Consider the following 5848-nt stretch of genomic DNA (forward strand, 5'->3'; position numbering starts at 1 on the left):
ATAACCTTTCTTCTCTTTTCTTTCTTTCTTTCTTTTTCTTCTTCTTCTTCTTCTTCTTCTTCTTCTTCTTCTTCTTCTTCTTCTTCTTCTTCTTCTTCTTCTTTTTTTTTTTTGTTAATCCTCACCCGAGGATATTTCTTTCCCATTGATTTTTGGAGAGAGTGGAAGGCAAGGGAGAGACAGAAAGAGAGAAACATCAATGTGAGAGAGACACATTGAATTAGTTGCCTCCCACGCATGCCCCAACTATTAATTCTGTTGCTTTTGCTCCCAGAAACCAGTAGGTGCATTCATTGGAATAGGTCGGAATGGCCAGAATTGCATGCTCTAACAGTTACATTAAGTTCCTTTGTGAGTCCATCAGGGTCCCGGAGAAAATCAGGGAAATCTTTAGGTAGATTCCTTAATTATGTTCTAGTCCAAGTAATATATACAGTTGCTGGTTCCCCTCTGCCTGAAACCAGCTTTTCTCCAAAGGGAGCTGCTAGAATTCCTGCATTATCCTTGTCTGAATTTCTATCCTCACTTTCCCCTAGGTCAGTGGTTGGCAAACTCATTAGTCAACAGAGCCAAATATCAACAGTACAACGATTGAAATTTCTTTTGAGAGCCAAATTTTTTAAACTTAAACTATATAGGTAGGTACATTGTTATTAACTTAATTAAGGTACTCCTAAGGCTTAGCAAGAGCCACACTCAAGGGGCCAAAGAGCCACATGTGGCTCGCGAGCCGCAGTTTGCCAACCACTGCCCTAGGTCAGTATGGGAGGTGGTAGTGGAAGAGATAGAGAGGCGATAGAAGGGGAAGGAAGAAGGGAGAGAGAGGGCAAGTCCGGACAAGAAAGCTCAGAGAGCAAAGGATATAGGGGAAGAACAGGGTATTGGCATTTCTTAGCGTTAGCAGTCTTCTTTAGATCAGGGACAGCTCTACAAGTTCTTTTTTTTAATTTATTGATTTGAGAGAGAGGGAAACTTGTTGCTTTACTTATTTTTTTTTTTATTCTCCCCTGCCCTGCTTTACTTATTTATGCATTCATGTTTGAGTCTTATATGTGCCCTGACTGGGAATCGAACCTGCAACCTTGGCATATCAGGATGATGCTCTAATCAACTGAGCTACCCAGACAGAACTCTAAAATTTCTTGTTAACTTAAAAAAAAATTTTTTTTTTTTTTGCTTTCAGAGAGGAAGGGAGAGGGAGAGAGAGAAACATCAATAATGAAAGAGAATCATTGATCGGCTGCCTCCTGTATGCCACTTAGTAGGGCTCAAGCCCACAAGCTGACCAGGAATTGAACTGTGACCTTCTGGTTCATAAGTCAATGCTCAACCACTGAGCAACATTGGCCCGGCTGAAAATAAAATTATCGGCTCTGGCTGGACAGTTGGTTAGAGCATCATCCCAAAATGCCAAGGTTGCAGGTTCAATCCCTGGTCAGGGCACATACAAGAATCAACCAGTGAATGCATAAATAAGTGAAGCAGCAAATCAATGTTTCTCTCTCTGAAATGAATCGATAAATAAAATAAAAAAGGATTGATCTGTGCTCCTCCTAATTTAATTTTAGGTTTATTTGGATGTCTGCAGAGTCTGAACAAATTTCTAGGGATATTGTGTGGTGAGTTGAAGTGTGCTGCTTGAGTTGACTGCAAGGGGCATCACCTCCGTAGTTGCATTCAGCCCTCTTAGAGTCCTGCTTTCTCCCCCTGGCTCTCTGGAACAGTGGTGAGAACCGAGAGCACTAGGTAACAACCTTTGGAGCGCACATCCCCAGATGAGTCAATTAATTAATTACAGTTTAGTTGGCGTTCCCTATGGGGCTCTTACATCTCATGGGGGATGCCTCCTTGCAGCAGGCCAGTAAGACACTAGAAAATTCCTTGCCGAGTGGAATGAGGAAAATGAGACAGATGCTGAACAAACTGGTCCAGCAATTACAGCCAGTACAGAGGGTCACCTCCCCAGAGATAACATCTAGGCTCTTGTATTTTAGCTTCAGGCCCAGAAAAGCAGCAAAACCAGGTGGGCTGCACCAGGACCAGCTGCAATGACTGATGACCCCCTGCCCTGATGCTGACCAATCAGTAGAGGCCATGACCCTAAAAGGGCACACCTGGAAACCGGATGCATTTTCTACTGAATCCCTCCCCCTTAGACTTCCCCTAAGATTCCAGCCCGGGAGCACACGTGCCTTTCCCTCCCCCCGCCCCCCCCACAGGCACTCATCTCCTAAACTTTAAGGGTTCCCATGAGACCTGCAACCCAGGGAGCAACAGGCAGCAGCAGTTCCTCCTGGGCTTACCCCCTGAATCTGTCTCCAAGGCCCCCTTTTCTGTGACTTTCCAGTGAGCAAAAGCAGCCCAGCCTGGGCTCATTTCTTCCCTGTAACATTTCTAGAGCCAAGCAGCCTCCCTGAGGTCTGTCCTGCTGCTGCTTTTATGCTAAGCCCTTCCTTGGTTCAGTGGCCCAGCTTTAATAAACATCCTCCCAATCACCTGGACTCATGTTGTGACATCTTTCCTGCACGAGGTCAAGAACCCACATGCTACAGGCTGGCCCTGGGCAGACCTGCTCAGGACCAGGTCCCCTGTCTGGTAACACCCTGGCATCTCTACAAAGAAAAATGGAAATTTGGGTCCTAACTGGTGTGGCTCAGTGGATAGTGTCGGCCTGTGGATTGAAGGGTCCCAGGTTCAATTCCGGTCAAGGGCATGTACCTTGGTTGCGGGCACATCCCCAGTAGGGAGTGTGCAGGAGGCAGCTGATCGATGTTTCTCTCTCATCGATGTTTCTAACTCTCTATCCCTCTCCCTTCCTCTCTATAAAAAATCAATAAAATATGTTTGAAAAGAAAGAAAGAGAGAGAGAAAGGAAGGAAGAAAGGAAGGAAGGAAGAAAGAAAGGAAGGAAGAAAGAAAGAAAGAAAGAAAGAAAGAAAGAAAGAAAGAAAGAAAGAAAGAAAGAAAGAAGAAAGAAAGAAAGAAAGAAAGAAAGGAAGAAAGGAAGGAAGGAAGGAAGAAAGAAAGGAAGAAAGAAAGGAAGGAAGAAAGAAAGAAAGAAAATGGAAATTTGGGCTGGAGGGAGGAAATGCCCCTTATCTTCATAGCCAAACGAGTTTAGGTTCTCATTTATTCAGCAAAAAGTTCTTTGGTCAGACTCTCAGAAAGCAATTCCAATTGAAAAACCAAAGTTAAAAATTAGCCACTTATTTTTTTGCTCCTGTCCTGCCATAGCCTGGGTTCTACCAACCCTTAACCTTTAGTTCTATCTGGAGGGTTTTGTTTTTTTGTTTTGTTTTTTAAATATATTTTATTGATTTTTTACAGAGAGGAAGGGAGAGAGATAGAGAGTTAGAAACATCGATGACAGAGAAACATCGATCAGCTGCCTCCTGCACATCTCCTACTGGGGATATGCCTGCAACCAAGGTACATGCCCTTGACCGGAATCGAACCTGGAACCTTTCAGTCCGCAGACCGACGCTCTATCCACTGAGCCAAACCGGTTTGGGCTGGAGGGTTTTTTTTAAAATATATTTTTTATTGATTTCAGAGAAGGAGAGATAGAAACATCAATGATGAGGCTCGTTGATCGGCTATCTCCTGCACATCCCCTACAGGGGATGGAGCCCACAACCCAGGCATGTGCCCTTGACCGGAATCGTACCTGGGACCCTTCAGTCCACAGTTTGACACTCTATCCACTAAGCCAATCCAGCTAGGGCAGGATTTATTTTTTAATACTCACCCAAGGATATGCTTACTGATTTTTGAGAGAGAGAGAGAGAGAGAGAGAGAGAGATGGTTGCCTTCCATACCTGCTCTGACACGGGATCGAACTTGCAATCTTTTGGTGTACAGGGCAATGCTCCAACCGACTGAGCCACACCAACCAGGGCTCTATCTGGAGGAATTTTAAAAGCAGCTCACACCCAGCCAGTGTGGGTCAGTGGTTGAGCGTCAATCTATGAACTGGGAAGTCATGGTTAGATTCCCAATCAGGGCACATGCCCAATTGCCAGTTGCAGGCTCGATCCCCAATGGGGGGCATGCAGGAGGCCAATCAATGATTCTCACCATTGATGTTTCTCTCTTTCTCTCTCTCTCCCTTCCTCTCTGAAATCAATAAAAATATTATTTTTTAAAAAAATACAGCTCAATGCCCTGACCAGTTTGCTCAGTGGTTATACTGTCAGCCCATGCATCAAAGGGTCATGGGTTCGATTCCTGGTCAAGGGCAGATATCTGGGTTGCAGGTTCGATCCCCAACCCCAATCAGGTATGTGTGGCAGGCAACCAACCAATGTGTCTCTCTCACATCGATGTTTCACTCTCACTTTTGCCCGCCTTTCACTCTCTCTAAAAATCAATGGAAAAAGATCATTGGGTGAGGATTAACATACATAAATAAATAAATAAATAAGTAAGTAAATTTTAAAACCGGCTCAAATAAAATCAGGGCCTCTTATCTTAAAACCAGGAGGTCCAGAATTCCAATGGAAACTCACCCAAGTTCACCCAATGCAAAAAAGATGCAAAACAAAGAACGGGTCAGTGGGGCACCTTGGGCTCCTGCTGGTGCTAAGCATGGGTCCAGGTCTGGTGGTCCTGGTGGGCCTCTTTGGAATCTTGTTGTACTACACCAAGTAAATGTCAGAATAAGAAATGTTCAAACCTATAGATTTTTTTTTTTTTTTAGTTTATTTGAGCTAAATTGATGACAATTGCCTGCAAGCAAAATCCCAACAGACTGAGAAAATGCTCCAGAGAATGGCAGTTTTGCACCTTATTTATACACTACAAACAAAGGAGGAGGCATAAGGGTTACATGAAATTCACTGGTGATAGATTAGGGAGGCAGGACAAAGCAAAGGGGGGGGGGCGGGCAGGGGTGGGGGGGGGAGAGAATCTCTGCGATTGAATAAAAAGTAAAAGGAATAGACACATACTTCTTTTACACAGTAGGTGGGCATAGGATAGCTAACAGTTCATTAACATGATCATAACAATGAGGGGATTTGTAGTCTCTGCTCTGGCCTGGTAGTTGTGCTTTGAGGGGGTCTGAAAAAAGGAAGTTTCTTTGATATTCCAAAGGCATGTTGTTAGGTATATTTTTGCAGATGCAAAAAAGACGACAGGCTCGGCTAAGGTACAGATGGACCTCTGTTAGGGAAAAATACCTGCCTAGGACATGACTGCTCACCATGAACTGCTTTTAGTCAGAAAGTTGTTTTAAAATATATATATATATTTATTGATTGATTTCAGAGAGGAAGGGAGAGGGAGAGAGATAGAAACATCAATGATGAGAGAGAATCATCCATCAGCTGCCTCCCCACTGGGGCTCGAGCCCTCAGCCCGGGCATGTGCCCTGATTAAGAATTGATCGGTGAGCTCCTGGTTCATAGGGCGATGCTCAACCACTGAGCCACGCCAGCCGGCTAGTCAGAAAGTTTCCATTTCAGACCATCCTCTGTGGTGACTCTAGGTCTCCGAGTTTGTAAGGCCGCCGTGCAGGCCTCCCCTGAGCTTGTCAGGTTCAGTGTGTGGCCCCTTCGTCCACAGTCTGATGTAATTTTACAAAGTTCTCTGCAGGGTGCGCTTCAGGCCCAACCTGGTAAGGAGGGGAGACGAGGAAAACCAGCAAGGAGGGCCTCCAGTTAGGCCTATGGGTTTGTGGGCCAAAGCCTCCAAGAAGCCCGGGCCTGAATGCAAAACTCTAAGGTTTCAAGTGTGTATAACAACCTGGGGGGCGGGGAGCGGAGGACAGGGAGGACCGCACTGTAACCATCTTTTATGGGTTATGATCTGAGAGCTCCTACCTAGGTACCACTCCCTCATGCAGATT

Source organism: Myotis daubentonii, chromosome 4 (assembly GCF_963259705.1).
Source record: "Myotis daubentonii chromosome 4, mMyoDau2.1, whole genome shotgun sequence".
NCBI classification, from domain to species: Eukaryota; Metazoa; Chordata; class Mammalia; order Chiroptera; family Vespertilionidae; genus Myotis; species Myotis daubentonii.